This window comes from Ornithorhynchus anatinus, chromosome X3 (assembly GCF_004115215.2).
Source record: "Ornithorhynchus anatinus isolate Pmale09 chromosome X3, mOrnAna1.pri.v4, whole genome shotgun sequence".
NCBI classification, from domain to species: domain Eukaryota; kingdom Metazoa; phylum Chordata; class Mammalia; order Monotremata; family Ornithorhynchidae; genus Ornithorhynchus; species Ornithorhynchus anatinus.
In genome coordinates, this window is record NC_041751.1 from 17,054,396 (window position 1) to 17,070,502 (window position 16,107).

The 16,107-nt window shown below is 44.8% G+C and overlaps 1 long non-coding RNA gene across 2 annotated transcripts in view; it reads right to left on the bottom strand.

Annotated features, from left to right (window-relative positions):
• The window catches only part of LOC103164744, a 302,989-nt gene that overhangs the window by 231,410 nt on the left and 55,472 nt on the right, over positions 1–16,107 (bottom strand). The window lies entirely within an intron of this gene.

Sequence of the window (16,107 nt, forward strand, 5' to 3'; positions counted from 1 at the left end):
GGTCGGCTACTTCCCAATGTTGGTGCAGTGTTAATCACTTTCTCTCCCACCCACGTGGTCTACTACACAGATGGAGAGACCAAGATGGAGAGAAATCCTCCATAAATTCTCCATCCAAGTCGAACGAAATCACAGCTTGGATGGACAGACACATTTTCACCCAGCCAACTGTTCTGGTCACGATCAACATCTTTTCCTAAAAGCCTCGGAGTCCATCTGAACTGGGGACCCATTGAGGAGGGGAGCACTTTTCTCTCCTGCGTCTCTTGTGAAGAAAAAATTGACATCTTTGTTTCTGGACCAGTGTGGTCAAGTCAGTTGTTTTTTTTAGGTAGTCAATTTCACCTACATCTCCGCAGGATTTCTAGTCTGTTTCCAACTGTTTTTCAGCTATCTTCTAGCTCCCTGCATTGTTTTGCAACATCCTTGGCACTTTGCACACACAAAGCTTTATTGCTGTCATCTTGGTTCTTGGGAATGCAAACCTCCCCAGCAGGGGCATCCCAATGTTAATCCTTTTATTCCCCAGTGGGCTGGGGGCCTCGACACCTGGGTTCTAGTCCTGACTCTGCTCTTGGCCTGATGTGTGACCTTGGATGAGTCATTTAACCTCTCTGGGCCTCTGTTTTCTCTCCTGTAAAATTGGAATAAGATACCCTCTCTCCCTCCCTCTCAGACACCTTGGGAGGTCCCGAATCTGATTACAGTAAATCTATCAGTGGTGTTTAAGTGTTTGGTAAGTATAGAGCACAGCACTAAATACTTAGAACACAAAAGAGGTGGTAACACAGTGTCTGCCTCCAAGAAGCTTATATTCTAGGTCCTGTATTTCCTCCATCACTGAGCACAGTGGCTGGAGATGCAGTTTGCTGAAATCAAACACTCTTAGTATTGTTTTGTCATTAGCAGTAGTATTGGATTGCCAGTGCACAGGCATTGTTGAATCATTATCGTCCATCCACTCCTGTCTACATTCTATATAAAGTTTGGCTTTCTCCTTGAAGTGAGCTTCGTTGTGCCCAATCCTTAGGCTTATGTTCCCTGGGATGGATCTGATCAGTCCCGAGGAAGGTCCTGATGAGATAATTAGCTGCACCTGCAGAACAAGCCAGCCTGAGCTTGGGAAATCTCTAAATTTGGACTGGATACTTTCAGTGACTGTCTTAACCCAGTCATGTTAATGTTCTGCCAATGATCACTGGATTCTCGAGCCGCAGTCTGATCACCATTTACGCAGCCGTCCACACGATTGTGCCTAGCCAGAGACCAGAGTTCCCCTCCCTGTGTTTCCTGTTAGGAGACATCCTTGATAGGCCAGTATGTCTGATCACCTTTAATGGGGCTGTCTACAAGATTGGGTCCAGCGGGGGACAAGCATCCAGCCTCTACTGCAAGAATACACACCAAAAAGGAGCAGCGTCAGTTAACCGGACGGTGGGAGGTCAGGTCATTTTTTTTAGTCCTGGACTTTTTTTATGGTATTTGTTAAGTGCTATGTACCAAATAATGTTCTAAGCACCGGGATAGGTACAGGTTAATTAGGTCGGAAACAGTACCTATTTTGCAGTAAGGAGGTAGAACAGGTATTGAAACCTCATTTTACAGTTGAGGAAACTGAGGTAAAGAGAAGTTAATGACTGACCTAAAGTCACACAGCAAGTAAGTGGTGAAACTGGGATTAGAACCTAGGTCCTCTGACTCCTAGGCTCAGGCTCCTTCTACTAGGCCACCCTTGTGGACTTCACCCAGCTTTATTCCTCTCTCTTCTGCCTCCTACTTGGCCATGTTTTCTCTGTTCCCTGTGCAGTCAGTGAGTGTGTCAGGAGGAGGGATGAAGCCCTGGCAGCAGTGGTCTGTCAGTTTTCTCCAACACCCTAGCATTCCTTAGAAAAGTCTCAATAGCACTGGACCAGTCCCTCCCCTTGTGACTTTCCCCTTTCGCCCCACCTCAGGTTAATCCAAGCACTTAATCTAACCCTCCTTGATTACTGCATCACCCTCCTTGTTGACCTTTCTGCCTCCTGCCTCTCCCCACTCTACTCTATACGTCGTTCTGCTGTCTAGATCATTTTTTCTACCAAAATGTTCAGTTTGTGTTTCCCCACTCCTCAAGAACCTCCAGTGGTTGCCCAACCACCTCTGCATCTAACAGGAACTCCTTACCATCAGCTTTAAAGCACTCAATCACCTTGCCCCTTCCTACTTCACTGAGCCGCTCTCACTACGACTCAGCCTACACACTTCATTCCTCTGATGACCAACGTGTTCACCGTACTTCAATCGCGTCTATCTCACCTTCAACCTCTCACCCATTTCCTGCCTCTGACCTGAAATGCCCTCCCTCTTCATAACCGACAATCACTGTCCCCACCTTCAAAGTCTTTTTGAAGGCACATCTCCTCCAAGAGATCCTCCCTGATTAAATCCTCCCTGATTAAATCCTCATTTCCTCTTTTCCCACTCACTTCTGCGTACCCCTGATTTGTTCCCTTATTCAACCTTCCCTCAGCCCCAAAGCACTAAGGTACATATCCTTAATTTATTTATATTAGTGTCTATCTCCCGCTCTAGACTCTAGGCTTGTTTTGGGCAGGGAATCTGTCTACCAACTCTGTCATATTGTATTCTCCCATGTGCTTAGTATAGTGTTCTGCACACAGTAAGCACTCAACCAATATGATTGACTGATTGATAGGAAGCCATTAAAACACTGGGAATCAAGTCATTAGCTCCTCTGGGGTCTGCTGAGCTCCCCAGAGCTGGGCCCAGGGCCAGACAGGGATCTCCTAGCTTCCTCACATGGCTGGCCAGCTCACTTGCAGAGACAAGTACCCGGGGAGTTTGAACCCTTTTAGGAAGGAGATTTTTCAGGTAAGAAAGTTGGCCATCTCTTCTCGGGAGGACCTTCTTTTCTAGATGGAAGAAATAGTTTAGAAAATACACCCACCTTCTCCACAGCAGGTGGACCCTGGAGTAAAATAGCAGGTGGTGGGAGAGGGGGCAGTGGGCGGGAGTGGGAAGGGGCAGGGGTCCAGCCACTCTGATTCAGAAGGAAAGAAAAGCAGAGCTCTGAAAGAAAATCTCCACAGTTGTATTTTGAGCAGGAGAGGGAGGTTGTGCCGGTCAAGGAGAGAAGTGATCACCCTTGGAGCCTGGACTGGTGATGGAGGAAGTGACACAGGACCTGCGATGTCTCTGTGGACTCACACTGATCCCAGGAAAGGTGTAGAGGTGCAGGGAAGTGGATGGACTTAATGAGGTTAAACAGCAGGTGAAGGTTGTGGATTGGGTCCAAGGGCTGGTCTCTGGAGCCTTAATTGTGCCCAGAACCTGGACAACCATCCAACAAGCCCTTTGGAAAATGCCGAGATTCCTGCTTTGACATTCCTGAACTTTTGACCAGTGCTGGATTCTATTTTCAGTCTTCTTTAGGTCTCTGGGAGTTGCTGGGAAGGCAGATTTTATTTTTATTTTCCACCCTAATTTATCAGGCATCAGCAATGGGCTCCTTCTGGGCCGAGCTTGTGCCAAGTAAATTATAATTGTGTAATGTTCTCGATTACAAGGGGGAGAAAATGTAGTGGAGCAGAAAAGGCATGGACTTGTGAGCCAGGAGACCAGGGGCTGCCTCTTTGACCTTGGGCAAATCACTGAACCTTTGTAGACTTCAGTCTTCTCCTCCATAAAATGGAAAAAAAGATCCCCACTCTCCCTTTTTAAAGTGTGAGTGCTAAGGGGAACTAGGAAGCTGCCCCATCCAATTATCTTGTTTCTTCTGTCTTGGCACCTTGTTTATTGATTGCCACATGGGAATGCTTATTAAATAGATAACTAATTCCTACTTTGGCATGTAATTATAACAATAATTGTGGTATTCATTGAGCACTTAGTATGTGCCAAACACTGTACTAAGCGCTGTGGGACATACAAGATGACGTCAGATACAGTCCCTACCAACATGGGGCTCACACCTCTAATTTTGTTTTGTAGTCAAAGTTTTCTTTCCCATAACATCACCTCTCTTAGGTTCAGCTCAATTTCTTTGGAAAAATTGTGCTCATTATTTTACATAATGTTGTTACTCCATTGCATATCCTCGAGTGATTTCAGAAAGTTATCTTCATTTTTTGTGAACATGGAAGACGGTGGAAATTGGAGCCATTCACACCGAAATGCCAAACTCTGGGCTAATTTTGAGCCCAAGTTAAAAAAAGATCTGACACTTGGGCTCTGACTATTAATTCTCTCGCCTTTAGGAAGTCACAGCAGCCATCCTCGGGGGGCTCAGCGCCCCTGGAAGGTCCCCAAGCTCAGTTGCGTCAAGGAAGACGTGCTCTCCCCATTATGACAAGGTTGGACCTGAACGGAGTCTCAAAGGAATCTGGACTCAGGGAAGGGGCAGTACCCAGGTTGTGGCAACCCATTGTCACCTCCCCTCCCCCCCCAGTACTTCATAATTATGACATTTATCAAGCACTTAATATGGACTTAATATGAAGCAGTGTGGCTTAGTGGGAAAAGCATGGGCTTGGGGATCAGAGGATGTGAGTTCTAATCCTAGATCTGCCACTTGGCTACTGTGTGAACTTGGGCAAGCCACTTAGCTTCTCTTTGCCTCGGTTACCTCATCTGTAAAATGAAGATTAAGACTGTGAGCCCCACATGGGACAACCTGATTGCCTTGTATCTACCCCAGTGCTTAAAACAGGGTTTGGCACATAGTAAGCACTTCACAAATACCATCATTATTATTATTATAATGGACTAAGCACTGGGGTGTATACCAGGTAATACCACTACATACAGTCCCTGTCCCACATGTGGCTCACCGATGAGGAAACTAAGGCCCAGAGAGGTTTCAGTGACTTGTTCATGGTCACCCAGCATGTTAATGGCAAAACTCCAACTTGAACTGGATCATTTGACTTGCAGTAACCATGTTCTTTCTACTAGGCTAAACTCCCTCCCATCTTTATAATAGTAGTAACACCTCCTCTTTCTAAAGTGCTTTTAGCTTTCCAGAATGATCTCATTTTATTCTCACAGCTCTGCTGGGAGGTAGGGAGAGGCAGGTATCACAGTCCGTGTTTTATAGATACAGAAACTAAGGTGCAGGGACAGTAAGTGACTTGCCTGAGGTGGAGTTTCTTTAAAATTAGAACTCTCATTCCCTCCCTGGTTCCCTCAGAGTGTGTTGCCAATTCCATTACTGCTTTCCCCAGCTCTCCTCATCTTCAAAGCCTCCTGAACTCCGACTTCCTTCAGGAAGCCTTCCCTGATTTTGCTCCACCTTCCCAGCTACCCTATACATTTATGCTGATTCATTCATCCGTTTATCCTTCCATACTTATGCTATCAACTGTAAATAACCCTCTACTCATCTCCCCAATTAGACTCAAATTCCTTGAGGACAGGGACTCTATCTCTTATTCAGTTGAATTCCATTTCCACAGGTGATGATCAACAAAGCTTGTTAGTAATATGAATATGAATGATGTTCCTTTGAAAATCCTCATAAAGGTAACCAGACTTTGCCAAAGCTTTAAAATCTAATGATTTATAATTTTGCAGTGAATGTCAACAAGTCATCAGTAGTAATTGGGCATCTACTTTGGGCACAGCTCTTTGTTAAGCACTTGGGAAAGTTCAGTGGAGTTAATAGACACAATCTCTGCCCTCGAGAGATGACAAGCAAATCGGCACCTCGATCTCTTCCATCTCATCACCGACCCCTTGCCCATATCCTGACGCTGGCCTGAAACTCCAACCGCCCCCCCCCCCCCCCTTCATATCCAACAGATTATCCCTCTCCTCACCTTCAAAGCCTCATTAAAAACACCTCTCCTCCAAACGCATTGTTGGCATGAAAGTGTCAAGGTGGGAGTTGGGGGATACATGTACCCATGCATATTTTAGAGGTGAAATAGCCACTGGGAAGGTTAATGTTGATGAGCAGGAGTCGGGGGACGGTTGAGAATGAGTTGACCACTCTTGACCGCACAAAGTCGCCAGAACCGGTGAGCCTTAGTGGCCTATCTCAATGCTGCCGATTTCCGAGACCGATTTCTCCTTTGCATAAGAGGCAAACGCCCCCTGCCCGCCCTGTGCATGGTTTAAGATGTTCTTGACATTTCAGCTTTTAGGTACCTCAGCAGGGAGTCAGCGTGCGTCATAGCTGCCTGCTCTCCTGGCGATTCTGGGCTGTGTCTGCCCACCCCTCCGAGCAGCAAGAGGCGCTGAGGAATTGGGAATGGGCCTGGGCCAGGAGAGATACTACCAGCAGCAAATGAATCAATCACACTCAATTAGCAGCAGAATCCAGACCGAAAACCAACCCTTTTCCCCAGCATTCATTGCCACTAGTAGGGGTGGGGGAAGGCATATACTGAGTGCCCTCTGGGTATAATGCCTAGTACTGAGAATTTAGGATTACAAATCAAAGAAGTGATGTTTTCCTGTCCCACAATGAGCTTACTTTCCTGCCTTAAGATCACAGCCATTATTCCATCTGGGGTGAAAAAGAGATCGTGGTCCTCGAGAGAGTGGAGGGTGGGCAGGGAAGACGAGAGAAGGGAAAATCACATTTTCTGCACAAGGCTACTCCAGCTTCTGTCCAAGTTGCCTGAATTGGGGTCTTGTGGCATAAATGGAAAGGGCAGGAGCACAGATTCCTGAGGGCACAAAATCTTTGAGGTATAGACTTTTTTTATGGTATGTCTAAAGTGCTTACTCTGTGCCTGGAGCGAAGTATTAAGCATTGGGGTACATACCAGCTAATCAGGTAGGACACAGTCAGTGGAGCTCACAGCCACTTTACAGCTCCACTTTACAGATGAGGCAACTGAGACAAGATGAAGTTGGATGACTTGCTAGGGTCACACAGCAGACAAGTGGCGGAGCTGCAGTTGGAGCCCAGATCCTCTGACTCCCAGACCTATGATCTATCCACTAGGCCATACTACTTCTCACGACCAGTTATCGCTTTCGATCACTCTGCTTACAAACACTTTAATACTTGTTTCCCCAGTTAGATGGAAAGCTCCTTGGGGGTGAGGAATGGTCACCTGTTTGTTTCGTACATCCCAAGTATAAGCCATTTCTCCCAGGAGGTGCTCAGTAAAATGCCATCACTACCACTTCTAGTGCTGCAAAAAACATTAAGTCCTGTCTCAGGGATCAGGTGTTTCCTGCGTTTGCAGTTGCCCTATTTGCAGCGATAAATTAATGTCAATTACAGGTGGATTCAGATCAGATCACAGCTAAGAGCGGCTTGGTAAAAAACTCTGTTAGTTACGGGAGGAATTTGGGGAAAAAACAAAAGTCAGCAGAAATGAGGAAGTTTTATTCAGTATGTGGGTTGGGGGCTGGGGAATGGGAAGAAGAAGAAGAGAGTACCAATCTCTGCCACAGATTTCTTCTAGAATGGAAAATAACCATGGAAATAATATTCAGGAGAGAATTTTCTAATCTGAAAAAAAAAACCGAAATGTTTTTCCTGGAATGCATGTGTCTGGGGGGAACATGGGAGCTCCTAGGAAACTGTGGTATAGCCTGAGAGGCGCCTGGGAGAGCATTCTCTCACAGCCTGCTGCTGCTGCTGCTGCTGCTGCTAGTTCAAATCTACACATTCATGCTCTAATTTAATTTCTCCTTCTAGTCAAGCCGGCCCTGCCTCTTGCCTGACATTGATTTTTAAAGAAGCCTTCAGAGGTCAGAGGTCTCTTTAAACGGGTGAAGGCCAAAAAGAAACAGCAAAGCATTGGTGAGCCGGGAGAATATCACCCAATTAGAAAGCTAAACCTCATGCCCTTTGGATTAAATGTGTCTGCTTGCAACAGTTCTAGGGCTGCTTCAGTTCTAGGGCTGCTTTGCCTCAGCAAGAATTTGAAAAATTCATATCATTGGCCTGGTAATTTCATGTGTAAATTATAAAGGTACCATCTGAAGCAGAAGTAGGAGTGTACAAATCGGCCTTTTCCAATGAGGAATACAGTTGATGTCTTTATCTGATCCCTATTATACTCACAGTATCCCCACAGCGCATATGGATGCATATGTATATATCTGTAATTTATTTATTTATTTTAGATTAATGTCTTTGAGCTTGTTGTGGGCAGGAATGTGTCTATTTGTTGTTATACTGTACTTTTCCAAGTGCTTAGTACAGGACTTTGCGCACAGTAATCACTCAATAAATATGATTGAATGAAAGAATGAGTGAAGAGTATCTCTGAGGTAGGGAGAGGTAGGTATTATTAGGCCTGTTTTACGGGTGGAAAGCTGAGGTCTTGAGAGGTGCCAGGGTCACACGGCAGGCCAGTGACAGAGCTGGAACTAGAACCCACATCGCCCAGTACTATGCTCTCGCCAGTGTGGCCACACTGCTTCTCATGTGTTTCGGAGAAAGAAGTGAAAAATGATTTTGAAAGCACAAAAATATTCTCTCCAGGAAAAGATATTCATTCATTCATTCAGTTGTATTTATTGGGCGCTTATTGCGTGTAGAGCACTGTACTAAGCACCTGGAATGTACAATTAGGCAACGGAGAGAGAAAATCCCTGCCCAACAACGGGCTCACAGTCTAAACGGGGGAGACAGACAACAAAACAAAACAAAACAAATAGTCAGGCATCGATACCGTCAAGATAAATGAATCATAGATATATACACATCATTAATAAACTGGAGGCATGGATTGGGAAAGAGTTAAAAATAAGGCAAATAACAGATGAGTGAAGCATGGCCTGCTGGAAAGAGCACAAGCCTGGGAGTCAGAGGACCTGGGTTCCAATCTTGGCTCTGTCACTTGTTTGCTGTGTGACCTTGAGCAAGTCACTTTAGTTCTTTGTGTCTCAATTCCTCATCTGTAAAATGGGGATTAAATCCTACTCCTTCCTACTTATACTGTTACCCCCATCTGGACAGGCACTGTGTCCAACCTGATGATCTTGTATCTACCCCAATGCTTAGATAACATGCACTATAATTATTCTTTTTTTCCCTGTGACAATATGATCAATCAATCAATCACTGGAATTTACTGACCACTCACTATGTGCAGAGCACTAGACTAAGTACTTGGGAGTGAAACAGCACGTCTTAGTGGATAGCACAGGGGCCTGGGAGTCAGAGGGTCCTGGGTTATCCTGGCTCCGCCACGTCTGTCATCCACGTGACCTTGGCAAGTTTTTTCACTTCCCTGGGTCTCAGTTACTTCATCTGTAAAATGGGGACTAAGAGTGTGAGCCCCACGTGGGTCAGAGACTGTGTCCAACCTGATTAACTTGTATCTACCCCAGCGCTTACCAGAGTGCTTGGCATGTAGTAAGCACTTAACAAGTACCATAATTATCAGTTATTATTACAATGTAACAGAATTAGCAGACACGTTCCCTGTCCTTAAGAAGCTTATGATGGAAGAGAAGGCCCTGATAGAGCTTTGTATAGAGAAGTGTCACCTCTCATGACCTGTATTCCGCTCTTGCATGAGCACATCACAGGCAATACATATTTGCTTCCTGCTGAGCACGGCTCCTGTCATGGGAACCACTAGTCCTTTGGATCAATCATCAATTGGAAACTTTACAATGCTGGCAACTTGGCCATCCGATCGAGCACATTGTGTAGAAATCCATTGGCTTTCTTATGGTTCTCTGAGAGTGTTTCATTACTAATGGTCCCCAGTGTATTGGGAATCTGTTAGCCAAACCACTTTCTTCTAAGGGGAAATCAATAAACCCAAATAGAACACAGACAGGCCATCAGCAGCCAACTAGTTAATCGGATCTCTGAGGACAACCCATTTTTAAGAAAGTGTTGCCCTTCCCACCCCTTTGAGATCCTCCAAATGATACATTTAAAAAAGAAAAGGAAATGGATATTGAATGGATGCGGGAAATTGTGCCTTGAGCTCCGGATCTCTAGTGAACTGATTCCCTATCAGTCTCAGGGGGGATGGGAAAATTGGTCATAAAATATTGAGAAAATTCCAGATAATGGGAGCTGACTTTGGCTAGGTCTACAGTATCCATAAACAAGCAATTACTTCCCAAAGAGGGAGCTCAAGGGGGTTACCTTTGGAATTTGCACATTTTCAAGGTTTTGCCAAGAAAAAAGATCCTCATATCACTATGAGTAAGGAACGTGCCCACCAACTCTGTTGTAGTCTCCCAAATGCTTAGTACAGTGCTCTAAATACCAGTGATTGATCCCAGATCCCTTACCTCTGCCATTAGGCTATATCATGGTTATTATTGTCATGGCATTCGCTACCCACTTAACTCATGTGCCAAGCACTCTGCTGAGCTCTGAAGTCGCTACAAAATAACTGGAATGTAAACACCTATCTGCAATGTGACCTGGGCAAGTCACTTAACTAGTCTAGGTCTCGGTTTCCCCATCTTGTAAAATGGGCATTCAATACCTGCACTCTCTCTCTCCTCATTAGACCCTGTACCATATGGAGCTCACAGTCTGTGTGCAACACGATTATTTCACATCTACCCCCGTGCTCAGTATAATGGTTGGCACACAGTAAGCGTATGACAAGTGCCACTATTTTATTATTATTATTATTGCTATATTATCAGATCAGCATATAAACATGTAAATCAGTGCAAAATTTAAACAAATTTTAAATTTTAAATTTAAATTTTAAATTTGCCACTGACTGATGCATGCTGAGGATAGGAATAAAATACATACGAGCTAAGAATGGCTGATAGGTTTACATACAAGGGGTGTGGAGAAATAATTCCTTTCTGTAAAATGAAAGAACCCTGAGACAAAGGATTTCTCAGGAGAAATACATTATTTTTCCCCAAATCAGGGAGTTCCATATCCAAGTCAATCCCCTGTCTGAGAGGCATAGAGCAGATAAAATTTCTGTTTGGGTTTCTGCTGCAAACCTTTGCCTTGCCGTTTAATAGTCATAAAATTAGTGGGATTATTTGAATGCCACCTGGGTGCAGGGCACTGTACTAAGTGCTTGGAAGAGAACAATAGAAGCACAGGACACATTTCCTGCTCATAAGGAACTTATACTTCAATGGGAGAGACTAACTACAGCAGTCTGAACAAATAATCGATTGTACAGTTGATTATTTCCATGTACATTTGGGCTGAGGAAAGGCAGATCGGCTGTTGGGCGGCTGTTGGCTTGGTCTGGCGCAGGATGTTGAGGAGTAAATCAGGAAGGGCTTGTTGGAGGAAGTGAGATTTTAGGAGGCTCAGACACGGTGGGAACTGTGGTCCAGTAGACTCACTGGGGATGGATATCGAAACCAAGGAAACTATGGGAAGGAAGGAATGAAGAGAGAAAAGTTCAGAGGGAGGTGCAATTAGAAGTTAGTTTGGGAGCAGTGGGTAAAAATAGCAGATGTGTAGGATGGGAAAAGGCTTTGGTGCAGAATCTTCAAGCCAGTTGTGAAGACTTAGGTAGCCAGTGGTGAGATCTGAGGAGAGGAGAGATTAGGGGGATGATGACCCATGCAGCAACATGTAGCAAAGGTAGAGTCTGGAGGCAGAGAGACCAGTGAGGAGACGGATACCACTGTCTAAGCAACCCAAGCTGAACCTTGGGGATGTTTGAGATCCCAAGAGGCAGACTCAAAACGAGGGTCCGATCTTGCAGGAGCACAGTAAGGACATCTTATTTGGTACAAATAGATGGGGACATTTTTCCTCACTTTTCACAAAATCATTTTAAGTGTCCGTTGGTGTCTTGGAAAGAAAAGAGCATCAGTGAAGGGCTAATGAAAAATAATTCATATATGAATGGACCCTCAAGGAAGTTTTTCTTTGTAGTTAATTAGATGGTCCTATATAGAATCTATAAGAAACGCATTAACTGTTTCAGAACACCGAGGTGGGCAGTAGTGATAAAAGTGACGAAAATGAATGAGATACAGCTGAAATTTTAGACTTCCTATTTTTTAATTAGTGGCAAAGTTCAGATTTGGAGGCTGCAGAGTTCCAGACTAGGAAGAACTTGCCCCATCTTGAGCGAGGAAACGTGCATCAGGTATAATCCGGGAGGCGGTGCCCTAGCATCACCCCAGACAACTCACTCAACAGCAATTACCTGATGCAATAATCTCCAAAGGCGGCGTTTTAATTAAAATGTATCCGTCTCGTTAGGTGAAGGATTTCAGGGTCAAGAACTATACTAATAAAGGGAAATGAATAGACTTAAGAACTTATATCTTAATGCAGAGCTCATTTTGTGTAGGAAAAATGATGACATTAAAGTATTGTTAGCATAGTATTTAATTTGCTTACCGTGTCTCAATATTTGAAAAGATGAGTGTTTGTGAGGGGATTTCAACAGCAGTGGCCATAATGTTTGTAATAAACTAGCTGTTCGTGGGCTTAATTTGATAGAAACATTCGTTACACTCTGTTGAAAATGTAGGAATGCCAAAGAAAATAGCTCTGTATACTGAGGAGGGCATTGTCTGGGATCCCAAGAAACCAAATTTTGTGCTTATGAAGCCCCTTGGCCTATCATTATCCCTGGCATGATAAAGATCATGAAGCGGCAGATGTTCCTTACATTTTGGCTTATGAGGTGGAAGGTGACTCCTTTTTTAGGGGAGATTTTTTTTTTCCCCAGTACTAATTTTTTGAAAAGTAGTTCTTCTGAATTCCATCTTTCCCTGCTTCTGTACAAATCAGTTTGCTAGCAGAGCCACATCTGCTCAGGTGAAGGAGATTTGTTCAATGAATTGTTCTTTCCCTCCTGCACTTCTCCCCCTTCTCTCTTTCCCTATCCCTTCCCTCTTCTCTTGCTGCCATCCTCCTTTCTTCCCCTACTCTCCTCCTCCTTTCTCCTGCTCCTTCTTCCTTTCTTGCTCTTTCTCTCTTTCTCTCCACTCTCTCCCTCTCTTCTTTCTCCCCCCTCCTCTCTCTCCCTGCCCTTCCCTCATCTCTCTTTCTCCTCTCTCCCTCCTTCTTTCTCTCTCCCTTCAACTTCCTCATCTCTCTCTCCCTCTCCTTCTCTCCCGTCTCCCTCTCCTTCCCTCCACTTGCTCTCTCTTCTTCTTTTTCTCTTCCTCTGTCTCCGTCATTCTCTATTTTTCTCCCTTATTCTTTTTCTCAATTGTAGTTGTTAAGCACTTACTATGCGCCAAGTACTGAATGAAATTATGGGGGTGATACAAGATAATCAGATCAGACGTAGTCCCTGTCCCTCTTGGGGCTCACAGTCCAAGTAAGAGGAAGAACAGTTATTGAAACCACATTTTACAGATAAGGAAACTGAGGCATGGAGAAGTTGAGTGACTTGCCCAGGGTCACACAGCAGGCAAGTGGTGGAGAGTGGGATTAGAATCCACTAGGTCACATTTCTTCTCCTCCTATTTCAATTACTGGAGAGTAGGTATGTGATAGAGAAAAGCTGGGGAAATGATTAGGACAACTAGAAGACTCTAAACTCCTGTGGATGGGATGGTGAACTCCAGATAATAGCAAGTTAACTAAAGTGGAGAACCAGACTTCCCCCGTCTTCCATACTGTGGTTTGATCCCCTGCATTCCTTCAAGGATTGCCTGCCCTCTTCATTTCATCCCCCATTTGGAGACACGAGACTCTGCGAACGGAAAGGGCAATGACATGCCTAAGTCAAAACTCTTTGGGGATTGACACTGGCACCTTACTGACAGGGAGAGAAGCAGCGTGGCTCAGTGGAGAAGCAGCGTGGCTCAGTGGAAAGAGCACGGGCTTTGGAGTCAGGGCTCATGAGTTCGAATCCCAGCTCTGCCACTTGTCGGCTGTGTGACTGTGGGCGAGTCACTTCACTTCTCTGGGCCTCAGTTCCCTCATCTGTAAAATGGGGATTAAGACTGTGAGCCCCACGTGGGACAACCTGATTCCCCTATGTCTACCCCAGCGCTTAGAACAGTGCTCGGCACATAGTAAGCGCTTAACAAATACCAACATTATTATTATTATTATTATTATTATTATTATTATTACCCCGCAGTGTGTGGACCACTGTGCTAAGCACTTGGGGGAGTAGAGTAGAGTCAGCAGGCCCAATTCCTGCCCTTGAAGGGCTTCCAATCGAAAGGGTGCCATGGTGGCTGACAAGATGCATGACAACAGTCCCTTCCAAGTGGTCAGGTGAAGGTCGTCCCTAGATGTCTGTCCCCTGGGCTCCCACTGACCTGACACCATTCAGATTTCTCCCTCTTCATGCCACCATTTCATAAAACCTCATCAAACAATTACCCCATTTTGAACCTATTAGACTGTAGGTTCATTAATCAATCAATCAATCAATCAATCATATTTATTCATTCATTCATTCAATAGTATTTATTGAGCGCTTACTCTGTGCAGAGCACTGTACTAAGTGCTTGGAATGTACAAATCAGTAACAGATAGAGACAGTCCCTGCCCTTTGATGGGCTTATTGAGTCCTTACTGTATGCAGAGCACTGTACTGAGCACTTGGGAGAATACGCTATAACGGAGTTGGTAGACACATTCCCTGCCCACAGTGAGCTCAAAGTCTAGAGGGGAAACAGTAATATAAATAAATAAATTGCAGATATGTACATAAGTGCTGTGAATAGAGGTGAATAAAAGGAGCAAATCAGGACGATGCAGAAGGGAGCAAGAAAAGAAGAAATGAGGGCTTAGTCAGGGAAGGCCTCTTGGAGAACGTGTCTTCGGTAAGGCTTTGAAGGAGTGGAGAATAATTGTCTGTCAAATATGAAGAGGGAGGGCATTCCAGTCCAGAGGCAGGAGGTGGGTGAGAAGTCGCGTGGCTCAGTGGAAAGAGCACGGGCTTTGGAGTCAGGGATCGTGAGTTCGAATCCCAGCTCTGCCACTTGTCGGCTGTGTGACTGTGGGCAAGTCACTTCACTTCTCTGGGCCTCAGTTCCCTCATCTGTAAAATGGGGATTAAGACTGTGAGCCCCACGTGGGACAACCTGATTCCCCTATGTCTACCCCAGCGCTTAGAACAGTGCTCGGCACATAGTAAGCGCTTAACAAATACCAACATTATTATTATTATTATTATTATTAAGTCGGCAGAGAGATAGGTGAGATCAAGGTACAGGGAGTAGGTTGGCATTAGAGGAGTGATGTATGTGTGCTGGGTTGTAGTAGGAGAACAGCGAGGTAAGGTAGGAGGGGGCAAGGTAATAGAGTGCTTAAAAGTAATGATGAGTTTCTCTTTGATGTGAAGGTAGATAGGCAAGCACAGGAGGTATTTGTGTGGGAAAAAGAGGCCTGAACGTTGTTGTAGAAAATTGATAAGGGCAGCGAAGTAAAGTCTGGAGTGGGGAAAGCCAGGAGGAAGGGAAGTCAGTAAGGAGTCTGAGCTAGTAATCAAGGAGGGATAGAATGAGTGCTTGGATTAACCTGTTCACAGTTTGGATGGAGAGGGAAGGGTGGATTTTAGCGATGAGAAAGTCAAAATGACAAGATTTAGTGACAGATTAAATATGTGGGTTGAATGAGACAGAAAAGTCAAGGATAATGCCAAAGTTGCGGACTTGAGAGACAGGAAGGATGGTGGTGCTGTCTACAGTGACGGGAAAATCAAGGGGAGGACACAGTTTAGGTGGGAAGATAAGCAGTTGAAGGCAGGTATCGTGTCTACCCACTGTATTGCATTGTACTATCCTGAGCGTTTAGTACAGTGCTCTGCATCCAGCAAGTTCTCAATAAATACCATTGATTGGTTGAATAGCCAATCCAAGAGCTAACTAATGCAGTTACTCTTATTATCCTTGAATCGGTTATCCGAGTAAAATCCATCCTTTACTCATCGGTGTGGCCCACTCTCTTTTCTGAAGCAGCAAAGGGATGGAATCGGAAGTTTTAGCTTCCCCTGCACTGGAGCTTAAGGAGAAAACAGGCAGCCCCAAATAGCCACGCTAAGGCTAAGAACAGGTCACTTCCTGTCTGCATCGTGCAGGGTTGGAAGCTCCATTGGATTCTCGGCATTTGGGGCAGATGTGAGGCCGAAATGTACTGGTAGATTTTACCCGGGAACAAACGGGTCCTTACTTTAAGTTCTGATTCTGCCTCACCCCCAGAGGGATTTTAGAAAAACAGTATTTGGAAGATACGTTTTCATGAGCACTCACATC